This window comes from Pseudonaja textilis, chromosome Z (assembly GCF_049901715.1).
Source record: "Pseudonaja textilis isolate UNSWEBS1 chromosome Z, rPseTex1.2, whole genome shotgun sequence".
In the NCBI taxonomy this organism is placed as follows: domain Eukaryota; kingdom Metazoa; phylum Chordata; class Lepidosauria; order Squamata; family Elapidae; genus Pseudonaja; species Pseudonaja textilis.
Window position 1 is genome coordinate 18,535,280 of NC_142008.1, and position 18,261 is coordinate 18,553,540.

General features: G+C 40.7%; 1 pseudogene; it reads right to left on the reverse strand.

The window, feature by feature from the left end:
- Positions 1–18,000, reverse strand: part of LOC113442431 (BMP and activin membrane-bound inhibitor homolog pseudogene) — a 25,319-nt pseudogene extending 7,319 nt beyond the window's left edge.
- Positions 18,001–18,261: the final 261 nt, after the last annotated feature.

Below are 18,261 nucleotides of genomic sequence, written 5' to 3' on the forward strand. Positions count from 1 at the left end.
TTCAACACACTCAGTTTCCATTTCGAGCTTTTTCTTTATCTAATTTTTCTTGTAGAAGAACGGACAATGTGTTCAATCATCCATTGCTTACTTTCTCATTGCTGCAGCTGCTTCTTTTGAGTCCATCTCTGGGAACATTTCAAAACAGCTTCTTAGGAAAACCAGAAAGTAGTCTCTCCAGATAATGAATACGTTATCCTATTTTTTTAAATACAATTGATTCTCATTACTCCCGATTCCATATTTGTGAATTCACCCACTACTTAACATATATTTGTAATTTTAAAAATCCCAAAATTTAAAGTGATTTCCCATTCACGAACATGCAGAGGGATGAAATATTTCAATAATCAATAAGAATATTTCAGTGCTCATGGCAACCTTATATAATAGAATAGAAATTACCATTAACAATAAGAATTGTATATACTTCTGTTTCTCTCCTTTCTTCTCTTTTCCTAATAAGTTCGTAAGTGTTCCACTAAACTGATATTTAAAGAAAAATATTTGTAGCTCAGGGTTGAAAGGAAGGGTCTTTGGTGTTCTCAATCAAGCCCAGAGAGCACCGGGATAGTCATTTCCCCCGGATAGCCATTTCTATCTTCCTATTTTTCAGACAATATTGTGAGATGTGGGGAAGATTTTTAATCTTATAATTCAATTAATTTCTCACCCACCCACCCCAAGGTTCAGCAAGTTCAAGCCAAATGGTTACCTGAAGGTTGTTGTTGGTTTCTTGCATGTTCCAGTTGCTTGTCATTAGCATGGAAAGATCGACAACTAAAGACACATTCCAGTTACCATCCTTTATCATCTATACCCTGTTTTTATTTCCTACAGAACAGTGTTATTAAAAATCAAAGTTCACTTAACTATTTTGATTCCCTCTTTCCCACCAACATACCCATATATAATATACACATATACATTTAACAAACTAAAATAATTAAATACCTTTTCCATTAAAATCTTGGCCTCATCCACCCTTTTGGTTTACCTAAGAAGTTGTTTAAAAATTAGCTATCTAGGCAATGAAATCATTCTTTCTTTATTTTTTATATCTGCTGTAGTTATTTAATTATTTTCATGTGGATAATCAATGCAGGCTTATCTATAAAATCACAAACATGAGAAACAGTGAATTATGATTAGAAATTTTATGGTTGGTCTCACAGTCATATAAATGTTTAGACTGAACTTGGCGTTTTTATCTATCTATCAAATCCCTCCTAAGGACCTGGATGTGTAGTTATTGTTTCATAGGGCTAAAGGTATGTAAGCTGTTTGAAATAAACCTGCCATTTGTAATTGACTGATGATGATTTTGTCAATGCCGATGGTGTTCAAGGGATACTTCAGCATTTATTATTATTGGGATTATTTTTGCTTTCTTTTGCCACAGTTGTTCTACTTCTGTTTGCAGATCTTCTATTTTGTTATTTTCTCTATTTTTCTTATCTTCAGCTGTGCTGTCTGCAGAATCTATTACAATGTCCACTGACCAGATTTTTTAAAATCTTATTAATAATTATTAAATCTGGGGTATTGTGTGGCAGATGTTTTTCTGTTTCAATTCAACAATACAATTTTTAATTCAAACTGAATTGAAATTTTCAATTCAACTTGAACTGAAATTTTCAATTCAACTTGAATTATTTCAATTCAACTTGAATTATTTCAATTCAAGAGCACACAACAGATACAAACTCAATATAAACTGCTCCAAACTCAATTGCAGAAAGTACAACTTCAGCAACAGAGTGGTCAATGCCCGGAATGCATTACCTGACTCTTGTTGTTACATCCTCTAATCCCCACTCCTTTAACCTCAAACTATCCACTATTGATCTCATCCCATTCCAAAGAGGTCTGTAAGGGGCGTGCATAAGTGCACAATTATGCCTATTATTCCTGTCCTATTGTCCCCATTTATTCGAACTTATTTCCTGTATTCTTACTCATGTTTATACTTATACCTAGTATCTTGTAAGCGACTGACAAATCAAATAAATAAATAAATATAAATAAATAAAATCCCACAGTACTTTATCTTCTTCACTTTCTACTATTTCATCTATGGTGTAGTACTACCAGCTCTTGCTTGCAGACAAATAGTTCTTTCTAATGCACCATTCTTACTACTTTATCTTGAGGTTGTTTGTAGGTAATCAGTGTGATCTTCTTGCCGGCAGCTAACTAGATGGTCCGCTGTTTCTTCACGTTCTTCTTATTTGTATTAGTCAAATGCCATCTTCATAAAAATACCCACACTATTTTTTAGAGCAGCGCCCCTCCAACCTTTTTCATATTAGGGACCAGTTTTGTAGAGAGAGGTTTTTCTGTGGGCTGGAGGGGGCATGGTTTCGTGTGCTGCCTGCATCCTATTGATGGGGCTTCACTTGTTTGCATGGTCCAGTTTCTGGCATGCCACAGACAGGTGCCAGTCCACAGACCTGGGATTGGGGACTCCTGATTTAGAGAATGCAGTTGTGATCCTTATAACCTGGGATTGTGTGAAGGGAGAGACATTGCTATCAGTGGATGAAATCAGGCAATGCATTATGTTTCACTGGAAAACTTGGTTGGCTTCTGTTTATTTTTACAATGGTTCTGAGAGGCTTGAGATGAATCAGTAGGGTTCCTACTAGAAAATGCTCTGCAGTGAAGGCCTCCTCAGTATAGGGCAAATTGTTCGGTTCAGGGACCTGGTGAACATTGCATAACATCCAAATCTTAAAACAGAAAATACATTAAAATGCAAATAAAGCTGAATTCTTTTATATACAACAAATCCAATCAGAGAAACATATGTTTTCTTTCTATGTATGCAATGATGCAGAGTAAAAGTCTCTGTTTTCATACTAAATGTTAATATAAAGTCTGTATAATTCATAAAATTTTTGTTGTCTTCTATTCTATTTTCCAAATTAAAAGGTTTGCTGAAATGATTCAAAAAGTGCCATAAAGTAATAGAACAGTTATAAGTGTTGTCAATGACATAAGCTACCAAATGGGAGAACTAATTTTACAGCAAATAATGGTCCAGCTCATTATAACTCTTTTAGTTTCTTTTTTAGTACTTATTTAAAAACACTATAGTCTATGCACCTCCTACTTAGAATATATTTCTGAATAACCATGCAAAAAATTAGATTGAATAACAGTTATCAAATTCAAGACAAGGCAGGGAATTAATGGTATAAATATTATTGGAAGGCTGATATTAAAGTCTTGGTTATAGTTAAAGTAATCCCATCTTTTTCCAGTAGGATTCTGAACTAATTGCTCCTGGAAAAATACAATGAATTTGTTTAATTTCATTTCACACTTCTGTCTTTAAAATTCAAATGCTGAATTATTGTTCTTTTTAGAAACTGTGAAGGATGTGGTTATCTAACAAATGGTAGACTCCTTTAATACTGTCTATAATTTAGAAAGAAGATTGTAGCTTCAAAATTGCTCCATACTACCAAAATTAGACAGGATCATCCCAAATCTGGATGTATTAGCTGAAAGTACAAACCATCTTTGTGTTCTTGAAATAAATTAGATCTCGAAGTGATCAATGATCAATGTTTGGATTGGATTGAACCATGATCAATGGTTGGATATGAGATTCAATCTCATAATGGAAAAAATAGAAGTAAACATAAGAAACAAAGAACACGATATGTGTATCACGATTGAACAACAGAAGATAATTTTCCCACATATTTTAACACATTAATTAAACCAGTTAGATATCTAACTTTTATTCTTCTTTCATGTCTTCCTCTCAGTACCTTTGTGCTATAGTTCAATTAATTCTCATTTTATTATTATAATTTGTTTTAATTCATGAGCTACTTTGAAAGAACAGGCTACCAGGAAGCTCAGATCTATCGTAAAATAAACAAAGGCAGCACTGTTCAAAAAATGAAGGGCACATATAAAACATTGCAGCCAGTTCATTTTTTCTTGTTATGTTAAGGTCCTACACATGCTCATTTTTTTGTGATGATTTTGTAATATGAATTGAGAGAATCTATTGAAATAGCTGTTTTAGTTCTCAGCCACATCAACACTAAAATTTTCTCCAAGCTTGGAACTTCTTTCCCAAGCTGGCATCTTCCAAATGTGTTGAGTTATATGTCCCATCATCCCCAGCCAAAATGAAGATGTCTAAAAGATATTGGGTTAGAGAAGGTGGGCCTAAGGCATCCTCCTGGCTCATTGCTATTCACTCAGGCAAGACTTAACTTCAAAGCTGCGCATAGAAAATGAAACCACAGGAAGCAATCTTGGAATAAAAATAGGTTTGTTCTATGAAACAATGCCTGTTTCCAATGGGTTTCATAAAATTATGCCAAATAAGATGCATTTGTTTCGTTAGACCAAAATGTTGAGGAAACCATAGGAAGGGAGGGAAATGAAGGGAGATTATATGTTGTTCAAAGGCTCAAGATGAACATTCAAAGGGGGAAAAAATGAATATAGCTCAAGAATGTCTAAATTACTCTTGGCTAAAATGTTTGGCTTACCACTAAAATAGTATAATTACAAAGCTAGCATGAAGCAGGCTGTGGATCTAGTTACTAGTTCCTTACTAACAATAAAAGCAAACTTCTTTTTCTTGTTTTCATTCCCCCCTCCTTTTTTTTTGTCAGTAGCAAGACTCTTGAGAGAAACCTTGTGTCTTATACATGATGTGACTTACAGCAAACTGTTTTTAATCAGGCAAATCTCGGACTGGTATGCAGTTGTGGTCTCTTCTCAGATGTCAAGCGGAACTAAGAAAGGGAAGGGAAGGAAAGCAAGGGTGTGTGTTCTGTTTCAAAATGTGCCTTCCAATGCCCCTTTATATCAGAGCAATTGAGGCAGGGATAGTTTGATTAGGAAATAATATTATCTTGAATATATACCTATGGGTGCAATGCTTTTCTTCTTCTTAGTTTTTCTCAAGTCTACAACTTCTGCTTTCTTTTCTTCTTTCATGATCTAACAACCAACATAAGAAACATGGATGTCTACATGGTAGTACTTTTATGGCCCCCATCCTGGCTCTTTTGACCAAACCTCCAGGTACCCTCGACAAGAAGTTTGATATTTGTCTCCTTCTCCTTCTTCCTCCTCCTCCTCCTAGCATATTCCCACAGGAGCAGCATCCGCTTTTCAGATCATTGAATACTACTTTGCATGGTCAGCTGTGTCTCCAGCATGCAGGCCCATAGCTTGCATATTTTTGTTGATGGTGTATTGCCATCTCTGTTTTGGGCACCGCAAGGTCAGCGACCATTGACTTCTAATTGGTAGGCAGTCTTGGCAACAGTAGAAGGTGCTGCACTCTGGATGTGTCCATACCAGTGGAGACGGCCTTCTCTCATCTTCTCTATAATTGGTGCCACACCAAAATGCTGTCAAATGGTGTCATTTATGATGTGGTCAAGAAGGGAGATGCCGATATCCAGTGGAGCATTTGCATTTCCATGATATGGAGATAGCTTTTGGTCCCTGTTGCTTCTGCCCAGTGCAACAGGGCAGATGGTTGTCTTGTAAATCTTAGATTTAAGATGGGTTGGCATTCATCTGTCACATAACACACCCATGAGTTCTTGCCAATGCATCCAGGCTGTGTTCACCCTTGCTCGCATCTTCCCATTGATATCACCATTGCCTTGGAAATGGGATCCCAGATACTGAAAAATGTCCACCCTCTTTAAGTTTTCTCCATTGATTTGAAATGTTCCAGGAGAAGTAGCAATCTCTAAGTACTCAGAGTCTGAAATGCATCGTACTTGGCTGCTGGTGTTCTTGTATAGCATTTTGACCCAGTCAATGAGTGGTTCAGGTACTAATATTTGTCTTTGTTCTTGCTAAGTAATCATATTTGTTTGAGATGTGGCAATATAAAATATGTTTTTAGAAAGGATGGATCAGGAGTGTCTTTTATCAAATATTTTTGAAACAACATCATTTTTAAACCAGTACAGAAGTCACGGGGGACGGGGGGCAGAAATGGATGTACACACCCAAATCAACACTTATCAGTATTGGTGATGGAATCTCTAAAAGGCTGCAAGCAAGAGTTTTTAATTTGACAGATGTGTGGAACAGGATGTAAAAGTATCATGTCCACAGACCCAAGATAGCCTGCATCCTTTTCACAAATTTCACCCCATGTAAGAAGTGTGGGTTTATCCCCTAATCCCGTTTTGTTGTGGTTTCTGTATTTTGGTATCAGTGGAATGGCATAAATGGGGCCACAGAAGACCCATCCAATTCCTGTTGTGTCCTTTCACTTAGTTCAAGAGAAGTGGAAATATTATAATCCATAAAAAAGTACATTTTCCCTCAAATATATTGGCTCTCTTAACATTTACAAAATATAATGGTCCCTATCTTTTAATGTTTATACATAAATTGACAGGGAATGAAAATGATTGTCTTGTTTGTTTGTTTGTTTGTTTGTGATATGTTCAATGTTGAGTTGTTTCTGATCACTAAATCACACCAATTATAGAATTCTCAGAGCCTTGTTATTTTGATTCCCTAACTAACAGCATCCTCTTACATTTTAACAGAAAATCATTACAACTGTATATAATGCAAATATTATTTAATTACATTTCTAATACATTTATATAATTATCATGTTTTAACACTGCATTTTGTCTAAATGGGTCCCATATTTCATTATGCGTATTCATACAAATTCTATGTCCTTAGGCTGGCTACCCACTCATAGGTGGCAAGTGCAATCATATCTTCAATGCATTGGGTGAAAGGAGACTCACATTTATCTTCTCAATGCTGCTAGATCTGACTTTTATCATAATAAGGGCTCAGAGCATCCATTTGCAGGTAGTTCTCGACTTACAATCATTAATTTAGTGATCACTCAACATTACAACAGCAGAGAAAAAAGTTATTTTTCACTGCAGCATCCCTATGGTCACATGGTCAAAAATTGGACACTTGAAAACAGATTCATATTTACGACCATTGCCGTGTCTCAGGGTCCCCTTTTGTGATCTTCTTACAAGCAAAGTCAATGGAGAAGCCAGATTCCCTTTACAACCAAGTTACTAACTTAACAGCTGCTTAACTTAACAGATTCACTATAACAAAAAAGGTTGCAAAATGGGGCAAATGTCATTTAGCAACTGTCTTCCCTAGGAACAGATATTTGGGGCTCAATTTTCTTTAGTCAAGGATTACCAGAATTTTGCCAAGTTAGCAAATTCCTAGGTGCTAGTATGTAGTTCAAGAGAGTATTATGCTTTGAAAATGTTAGCTTTTGTCACACAACCATATTTATATAATCTACTAGGTTCTCTCAAAAAATCTAATAATTATAAGACAAAGTAAAAACATGTTTCAAAGAAGCATTTTCCTTCTTACATTTCCAATATTTGCATTAGATAGGTAAATATAGAAATGAAGCTATTCACTATTAAAATTATGTTATGTTATTTTTCTTTTCCTTTGTCGTATTTTTCTCACTTATTTAAAATCTCTTTCCAAATGTTTTTTCTTTTTCTTTTTACCAATGTAGGCATTTATATCATAATTATTTTTGTACTTTGCTCTTTTTCCTTTAATTTTTTTGTCATGACTTTCAAACCAATAGAAAATAAATTTTAAAATGTACATTATTCTCTCTGTTATATAAATTAACAGACTTCTGTATAATAGACATCTTTCTTTGTGAACAAATACAGATGTCTATTTTACCACATTCCGTTTCATAATGGTTCACGTCCAGAAGATTTTTTGAAAAAATGGCCTACAGTGTTTAAAGAGTACATTTAAAATGCTTTAACTATTAATTGTATCAACATAATCTTTTATAAATGTGGTAAACATTTTCTATAATGTTTAAATAATTATTATGCTTAATTTTTGGTCAGGAAAAGTGTGAGTTCTTAAAATCTAAGTTACTACACTTCATTTATTTATCTTTTCTGTGTAATGAAAAAAAATGGCACTGTTGAAACATCCCCAGTTATGTTAAATAATTTTGTCATGAGTTTTCCCATTTATCTGTTAGATAATATCCCTTCAAATAATAAAAAGCTGCCTTCTTGAACAAATTAAGCACACTATAGGCTATATTAAATTAAATCTCTATCTCCCTCTATTAATTAAAGAATGGAATGCGAGAGAGATATTGTTTGACAAAAGAAATTGTGGTGGATCCATTGATCCAAACAGGAAAGTTAAACAAAATCATGAGAATTTTTCCCCCTACACGTTCTGAAACCAACTGATTATTCACAGGATTCCTTCTCGGAGAAATAGGGCAAGCAGGCAATAAAACAAATGGTACCTCTGAAAAAGAGAATGAGCAGTCGAAGAAGTTAAAATGAGAACCTTCCTGTCCTTCAATCTCATTCCATAACATCATTCAAGTTGTTCCAAGGTGGTTTTTCAGGAGACAGCTGGACTTTCTTTGTTTTTTCTTGAAGACATTTCATTTCTCATCCAAGAAGCTTTTTCAGTTCTAGGAATCCTTGGATGAGAAGCAAAACATCTTGAAGAAAAACAAAGAAAGCCCATTTGTCTCTTGAAAAAACAATTTTTGAACAACAATAATATGGATGCCTGAGAATCTCCACAATCAAGTTGTTGGATGGTGGATTAATTCGAACTGGACTTTACATAATTCAACAATCACATTAGAAACATGGAAAACTGACAGCAGAAAAAGACCTAGTGGTCAATCAAGCCTGCCCTTTGAGGTTTTCCTGTTTTTTGTTTTCTTTTTAATATGTATATATTTTTAAATTAAGTTATATTTAAATTCATGTATATATTATTTTAATTTTAATTTTTTTTACATTTTTGTCAGATCTCCAAAGTCTCTTCCTTCCTATGATTCTATGAATCTACATCATAGCAATAGTACTAGCACTGTCCTAGACTTACGTACTGCTTCATACTGCTTTCCAGCCCTCTCTAAGCGGTTTACAGAATCAACATCTTGCCCCCAACAATCTGGGTCCTCATTTTATCAACCTTGGAAGAATGGAAGGCTGAGTCAACATTGAGCCAATCAGGATCAAACTCCTGGCTGTGGGCAGAATTAGTACTGCATTCTAACCACTGCACCACCATAGCTCATTGCTTAATTGCTTAAACTTCTTGAATAAGTGTTTGTTTCTATTCTTTCCCCAAAACATATATTTTAATATTAAGATTGTTCAAAAATGGAGTAATATCTTGAAACAGATGCCATAATAAATGTGTCCCAAGTCCCAAAATGTCCCAAGGCTCAGAATGAATATCTCTGATTTATTCAGAATTCAAGTCATTCATACTGCATATTCAAGTCATTCATCTATATTTTTATTTTCATATCCTTGTTTTTCTCCCAATAACATAAAATAGTTTAGGCTGAAAGAGAAAGAAAGACAACAAATTATCCAATGAACTTCAATGGTCAACTGATAATTAAGCTTTCCCTAACCCTAATCCTCCATTCTAACCACTCTATTTCTCGAGTGTTTTCCAACCTGTGTTTTTAATCTACCAGTATTTGAATCTCTTGCTTATTATCAGCAAGAATGAAATGACTGAGGTTCACAGACAAGAAAATTTGAACTCAAGAAAATATCCAAAATACTGGTAAAGCACCAACAGGCTATTTTTATCTCACATTTTTGTAATGTGGAATGTGATAGACTTGTGCATGGCTAGAACAAAATAAGAATATGTAGGAGTTCCTTTGCTTTTAACTCACTTGGAAGTCAATCAACACTTCATCCATTATATGATGGTGGAAATCTGGACTATGCCACGGTCAGATTGCAAGCGGGAGAAAGATTCATATACATTTAGGGAAGGAAAATAAACATCAGTCTCTCCATGTAGAAATTAACAAGAAGTCTATGATTTAAAAAAATGGGAGAGGCCTTCTCCACATTCCTCACATGAACTTATCTCTATAAACATTTTTCTATCATGTCCTCACAACTTTGCCTATGTTTTATCCTGGACCCATACATAGCTAGTTCCAATTACAAAAACAAGGATCTATTGTTCTATAACAGGGGTGTCAAACTCACATTGTCATGGTGGCATCACGGGACTTTTTTTCCCTTCACTAAACTGGGCATGGGCATGGCCAGTGTGTAACGCATCCAAGCTGTGGGTTGGGAGTTTGACAGCCCTGTTATATAAGAACAACTTATCCATGGTGTATCATGAAGTAGCAGTCTTCAGAATAGGAGTTTTCCTGGATAGGATTTGTTCATCTCGAGAAAAAGAATAGTGATGTCAATTAGAGTAAGGCTGGATATTGGAAATTGGATTTTAGGTCCCATCATCACTGTGTATTGTTTGGAAAGGAGACGATATCAAATTATATTTCTTCATATAGACAAACTCTACTGCACTGGGCAAACACATACTTATACATGTGACATTGAACCTAGGTTGCTATTCAAGGGCCAGATTAAAATCTCATACTATAGCACCACTTGTAAGTCCTAATTTTAAGACGAATGAAGTTATTTGTTCCCACAGCTAGTTTGTAAACAAGCAAACCCTCTTTGCTCATTTGTTGTAGATACAAATCTGACCAGCAACGAAATTAACATCTCCAAAGTTTCAGAGATAGAATCTTTTTTAAACTGTTGGGAACAGATCGGCTTATTGGTCTGCTGTGGGCAGGTGACTTTAGCAGGGTAATATATGCTTTTCCTTTGCAACAAAGGGCTGGCTTTAAGCACATCCATCCCATCATTATGAACATTATGCAGCCTCGGTGCTTCTCCAACATTGTGATACAACATATTCCTAAAATGATAAACATCCCCCTTCAATAAACAAAAGCTACGTGATAAATTATAAAAAATGTTCTGGCAGATGACTGAGGAGCTATCTCCTCCAAATCACTTGAGGTGTTGCTCTCTGCTTCAAAATGGGTGGATTTCAACTCCCAGAATTCCCCAGCTAGTATGGAAATTGAAGTCAACCCATTCTAAAGTTGTCAAGTTTGGGAAATATTGTTCTAAGTAGGAGTGTCAAACTCGGTCAACCTGGTGTTATGTGACATATTGCAACTTTCCCCCGCTTGCTAACTGGGCATGGGCGTGGCCAGTGCATGACACATCCAACCAGTGGGCCGTGAGTTTGACAGCCCTGTTCTAAGGGGTTATGTAACCTAAGGTTTGAGAACTTTGCCTTAAATTGCCTTCTTGCTATTTTTTATTTATTATGCTCACTTACAAACCCCAGCTTGTAGCAGGGTGCACACAGTATTGTTAAAGTTGACAAGATAGACTATCGTGATGCCAAGTCTTGCTCTTTTACAAATCAGTTTCAAAGGGGCCTTCAGTCTGATGCTCCATTTGCCATCTTGCCAATGTTAACCTAAAACTGTGGATGCTGCTGAAGAAATGCTAAATACATACATTAAATTGTATTATTAGTATGGTTTTACTTAGCAAGTTGTGTGAACATGGACCCTGAATTTTGCAAGGGAATCTTTCAGCATAATGAAACTCAGTCATTTGTAATTTAGAAAGTAAGCCATGTTCAAACTAGCAGATTTATCATTATGTGTATGAATGGTTGCCTCTCTTGCTTTGACTTTACTTTCCCATTTCCTTTCTCTAGATCAAGGGTATTCAAACTTGGCACGTTTAAGACTTGTGGATTTCAACTCCCAGAATTCCTGAGCTAACATGAGTGGAGGAGGAATTCTGGGAGTTGAAGTCCACAAGCCTTAAAGTTTGAAGACCCCTTCTTGAGCGTTGCTATACCTGCATTTACCCTGGATTACAGCTGGAGTTTGTTTTAACCTCAAATTGGTAGCACATTTCCATCAGCTGAAGTGCAATAAGAGAAGCACCTGCCTGTTAACTCTATAAAGACCATGCTGGAAAGGTGTTATTACAAAAATGTATGTTCTATATCTGCTGGTAAACATTTCTCAAATGTTTTGCAAGATGACCAATAAAAATCAGTTTTATTTCCCTTTGCTGGAGGCTGTGCAAGAGAAGCAAAACAGATTTTCCACTAAGGACACAGGGATTCCCCCATCTGTCTCTCCTAGTTTTTAATTAATCATCTCCCTTCCTCATGTTCTTAGGAAGGACTGGATAGGTGGATAAAAATGCCAAATTTAGACTGGCTGATTGTGTGATCAAGAATAAGTTAGTATGATTATTCCTTATGTTTTAAATAACTGTCTCCTATTACATTAAAAATCTCCATTTGGCATTCATGTTAATTTTATTTAATTAAATATGATTAATATGGCTACTTTGTGCATTACTAATAATTTTCTTCTTACATCACATTCTAAATTACAATTTGGCAGTAATTTTTGGAAAGGCTCTTTTTGCAGAGGAAGATGAGTATAATCCTAAACAAGTATTTATGTGCCTCTGCCTTAAGGTTTTCCCTGTAATTGCCACCCCTCCCCCCAACCCAAAACAAATCTTGGAATCAATGTTAAGAATAGCTATGGGGCATCTAATTCTAACTACATGGCTTATGTGTCGAGCTAAACAATGCATTGATGGTCAGCACTTAAAAGGGACTAACTCTATGCATTACTTGTTATGCTGACGAGATGGTTAAGTATAGTAGATATTGTATGATTGGGAGGAAAGAAAGAATTGGAGAAAAACATCTGCTTCAAGCACAGGTAGTAGATTCCTTGGAAAGAGAAAGCTTCCTTTGATTTCAGACTTGTTGATGGACTGTGAAGGCACAGTGGTTAGAATGCAGTGTTGCAGGCTAATTCTGCTGATTATCAGCAGTTCGGCAGTTCGAGTCTCACCAGGCTTAAGGTTGACTCAGCTTTCCATCCTTCCAAGGTAGGTGAAATGTGGACCCAGATTGGTGTGGACAATATAAAACACTGTGAAGCAGTATATAAGTTAAGTGCTATTCAGAGGTGGTACTCAGGAGGTTCTGACCAGTTCTGGAGAACCGGCAGTGGAAATTCTGACTAGTTCGGAGAACCAGCAAATCCCACCTCTGACTGGCCCCGCCCCAATCTATTCTCTGCCTCCCTAGCCCAGCTGATTTGCTGGGTCTTCTTTGGTTGCCCTGCACAGGAGAAAGCAGATTAGTGGGGTGGGGAGAGAATGGAGATTTTGCAGTATCTTTTCCCTGCCACACCCGCCCAAGCCATGCCCACAGAACCAGTAATAAAAAAATTTGAATCCCACCACTGCTGCACACACCTAATCAACTTAGTTGCTCTTCTCTGCATTCTTTCTAGGAACTCAGTGTTATGTCTTTGGAACTGGTTGGAGTTCCCAACCAGGTCCGCACTTTAGGCGGGAGCATCAGCAGCTCCCATTGGTTGGCTCCATTTGACAGTCGGCTATAAAAGCCGGCTGCCAGACGGAGCCAGCTGTTGTTGTTCTCCAGCAGTCTGCCTTGTTAGCGGGCAGGTACAACAGCCCTTTATTCCCCTGAATAAAGCCTTTACTTGTATGCTCTGGTCTTGGCCTCGTATGTCCCTTCGCTCTACAACACTGGCGACGAGGATGGGATCACTACAGGCTAACCAGAAGCACCAAAGGCAAAAGAGCTGAAGCCACGGCATCTGGATCGTAGTTGCCTCACTCACAGAGAGCTCGAGCTCAAACCGCTGCGTTTCGGAGCTGAAAGTCACGGCACTGACAGCCTCAGCCGCCCCGCTCACAGAAAGAGCGCGTAATTCAAACCGCTGCCGTTTGAATTCAAATCAAGCTAACGAAGCACTGAGCTGAAGTCATTGAAGCTATTTCCGGCGCTGTCAGCCACCGCCGCCATTGCACTCGGAGGGCGCGAAATTTAAACTGCCTTCACGAAGTTGTAGCTCACGGAGTGAGTCTCGGGCGTTGCAGCCGCAGCCGCCAGCGCTCGAAACTGAGCAAATCCAAGGGCCACGACCACCCAGAGAGACAGCCTACCCCACTAAGAGGCTGAGGGTCCCAAATGAATGCCAATCAGGCATTCCCACCATTTAAGCCCAGTGAGGAAAAATGGGACTCCTACAAGAACCGCTTCAATCATTTCCTGGACGCCATTGGCCTGGCTGATGCTGCGGAACACAGAAAGAAGTCGCATCTTCCTAAGCTACTGCGGCGCTGAGGTTTTCGACACCGCCACCGCACTCTTCGCGCCACGTGAGATCAGAAACGTTCCGTGGACCGAAATACAGGAAACACTCTCTAACCATTATTCTCCCAAACCTTCCCAGATCGCTAGGCGTTTCGCATTCCGGATGAGGAAGCAAGCAAGGAGAATCCATCAACCAGTACATGGCAGCCCTGAGGACAGCAGCGCTTCAATGCGCAGTTCAAGAACTACTTAGACGACATGCTTCTTGACCAACTCGTTTGCGGGTAAGAGATCAGACACTCCAACGACGCCTACTAGCCAGGAAAGATCTAAATCTTTCCCAAGCGGTGGAGGAAGCCCTAGCCTCTGAGCTATCCGTGCAGTCTGCGGCCGAGATTCAAGGCACCGCACCAAAGCCAGGCACTTCCACCGTCCACTCGGAGGAAGTGATGAGCGAAGGACCCCTCTGAAACCGCGGATGTCCATCGCCTAAGACAACTGAGACAGCCCCAGGTAGGAGTGAGACAGAGAAACAGCAGTGGCCCGCAACAGATCCCTTTGTGCATGACCTGCGGGGTGCCCATTCCCGGCATCTTGCAGATTTAGAAACGCCAGCTGCCTTAACTGCCACAAGAAAGGTCACCTTGCAAGAGTCTGTCAGGCAGCACGAGGCTCCATCCCAGAAGTTTCCCTCATCTCCTAGCCTCCAAAGGCAAGTAGAAGACTGTTACACGTGTTACCACGCCAACCACACTTCCCCAACTCCTAATAAGATTAAACTCTCTCTCTCCCTAGAAGGTAAACCTTGTACCATGGAGGTGGACACCGGTTCAGCGCTCTCAATCATCTCCTGGGAGACGCTGAAAAGATTCAACCCAGACTGACCCGGAAACAGCTAAAAAGTGCCACCTCATGCTGAGAGACTATCAAGGCAAGAACATCCCTGTCCTCGAGAAAGGCAAGTTCCTTGTTAAATTCCAAACCTTCAAAGGCCATTTGCCTTTAGTGGTGGTTAATGGTACCCTCCCTAGTCTCTTGGGGTTAGATTGGTTCCCCTCTCTCGGCCTTAATGTCACAGGAATCCATGCTGTCTCAACTTCTGATGTAAACACATTGTTCTCTGACTATTCCGACATTTTCAGTAGCGAGCTGGGTTTCTACAATGGCACACCCATCTCTTTCTCTGTAGACCCCCAGGCAGTTCCGTAGGGTACCCTTCGCCATCCACCCCAAATTGGATGCGGAACTAGACAAACTTCTCGAGCAAGGGGTAATTGAGCCCACAGATTTCGCCAAGTGGGAGACCCCCATAGTCACCCCACTTAAAAAGGACGGTAGTTTGAGAATTTGTGCTGATTACAAAACGACACTTAACCGTTACCTCCAGGTTAGCGCATACCCCGTTCCAGTTATCCAGCACCTATTGCACACTTTTGAACCTGGCACAATTTTTGCCAAGCTAGACGTGTCGCAGGCATATCAACAGTTCCCTGTCGACAGCCACACCGCAGACTTACAAACAATTGTAACACACAGAGGGGCATTTAGGTGCAAGCGCCTCCAATTTGGCGTTAGTGTGGCCCCGGGGATTTTTCAGTCACTAATGGAAAGAATCCTCCAAGGTCTTCCAGGAGTAGTCCCCTATTTTGATGATATTTTGGTCTCAGCTAAGGACAGGCCCCAGCTCCTCCAGAGGGTGAGAGCAGTATTGGAGAAGTTTAGACAGCATGGTCTCAAACTCAAACGGGAGAAGTGCACCATCACCACTAAACAGGTGGACTTTTTAGGATATAGACTTGACGCCTCAGGCATCCACCCAGTGGGGTCAAAAGTAAAAGCCATCCACGAGGCACCCACGCCAAATAACAAAACGGAACTGCAAGCCTTCCTGGGTTTATTAAATTTCTACGCCTCATTCTTACCACACAAAGCTTCAGTCGCTGAACCTTTACACAGGTTGTTAGATAAAGACGCTCCGTGGAACTGCGGCCCCAAAGAATCCCATGCATTTAAAGCGATCAAATCTCTGCTCACCTCTGACGCCGTTTTAATTCAATTCAACCAACACCTACCCTTGGTTTTAGCCGCTGACGCATCCCCTTTCAGGATAGGAGCTGTCCTTAGTCACAGGCTCCCCAATGGCACAGAAGCGCCAATTGCCTTCTTCTCCAGGACCCTTTCCATGACTGAAAGAAACTACAGCCAGATCGACAAGGAGGCTCTGGCTGCAGTAGCGGCAGTCAAAAAATTTCACGAATTCCTTTTTGGCCATCATTTCGAACTCATTACAGACCACAAGCCACTCTTGGGACTTTTATCGGGAGACAGGCAAACTCCACAAGTTCTGTCCCCCAGGATGACCAGATGGACATTGTTTTTGGCAGCCTATTCGTTCAAGCTGGTCCATCGCCCCGGTAAGACTTTAAGCCACGCAGATGCTCTCAGCCGCTGCCCTTTACCGAGTTGAAGACCCAGTTGAAGACCCAGCTCCGGTGCACGCGATCTTCGAAGTCAACGAACTTTAGCTACCTGTAACTGCTGATGACATCGCGGCACACTCCAAGAAGGATAGACTAATTGCCCAGGTTCTGGACTGGGTGGGAAGGGGGTGGCCGGAAACAAAATGTTCAGTTGATTTTGTCCCATTTAAAACACGTCAACAGGAACTATCAAAACTCCAGGGATGCCTGCTGTGGGGTTCCAGAGTCGTTGTCCCATCCACCCTTCGCGTGCCCATATTGAAGGTGCTGCACGAGGGCCATCCAGGTATCGTGCGAATGAAGGCGTTGGCACGCAGTTACGTATGGTGGCCCGGGATGGACGATCAGATCGCAGAGTGGGTAAGCTCCTGTAAACCCTGTCAGGAATCTAGAGCAGCCCCACCAGCAGCCGCACCCACAAAGTGGGAAAGCGCCAATGCCCCTTGGTCACGGTTACACATCGACTTGGCCGGGCCTGTGCATGGCAAGACTTTCTTGGTGGTCGTGGATTCGTATTCAAAATGGATAGACGTTGCCTTGCTTCCCACGACCACCACGCAGGCAGTTGTCAAAGCCCTGACCAGACTTTTTGTGACTCATGGGCTCCCGGACACGATAGTCTCCGACAACGGGCCGCAGTTCTCGTCCTGCGAATTTAGCAGGTATGTCACGAACCTGGGCATCCGACACGTCCTCACGGCCCCCTTTCACCCTGCTAGTAATGGGATGGCGGAGAGAGCCGTCAGATCGGCCAAGGAAGCACTAGCCAGATTCGGTCAGGAAGACTGGCATTCCAAGTTATCCTGTTTCCTCCTCAGCCAGCATACAACCCCATGCACTAGCACTAACAAATCCCCAGCTGAACTGTTAATGGGGAGATGTTTAAGGACCACTCTTGACAGACTACATCCCCACTACTGTCCTGATACCCCTTTGGGTTCTGACAGCCAGGTGCGAGACTTTGCCTTGCAGGACCCAGTCTTCGCAAGGAACTATGCAGGAGATCCACTGTGGGTGCCAGGGCGGATCGTGGCTATCACCGGTCCAAGGTCCTACCGGATCCAATTAGAAGACGGTCGAGTATGGCGGAGACACCTGGACCAACTACGCAGGCGGCGGAGTGACCGGAACAGCGGTGAGCCAGATCCAGCAGCCAACCCGCGAATCCTCGCCCAGGTGCCAGAGGGAAATTCCCTGAGGGACCAGACATTTCCACTCGAACAAAGGGAGCCGAGAACAGACCTGGACGGACGGCCCGAAGCTCCTGCATGTCCACCCTGCGGAGGCACCGACAGTCCAGGCCGAGACGTTCTACCGAGCCAACCCGAACGAGGGGAGACTTCTCGTTCCCCGGACCCAGTGCCAATCCCAGAGGGCTCCACGGCGGCCTCGGAGCCGCGCTCCTTGGACTCGATGCCAACCGGCAGTTCCCCGGAGCTACGACGTTCGGGTCGCCAGCGAAGTCCTCCATCATACCTCAAAGACTATGCATGCACCCAGCTAGGGGGGAGGGGTGTTATGTCTTTGGAACTGGTTGGAGTTCCCAACCAGGTCCGCACTTTAGGCGGGAGCATCAGCAGCTCCCATTGGTTGGCTCCGTTTGACAGTCGGCTATAAAAGCCGGCTGCCAGACGGAGCCAGCCGTTGTTGTTCTCCAGCAGTCTGCCTTGTTAGCGGGCAGGTACAACAGCCCTTTATCCCCTGAATAAAGCCTTTACTTGTATGCTCTGGT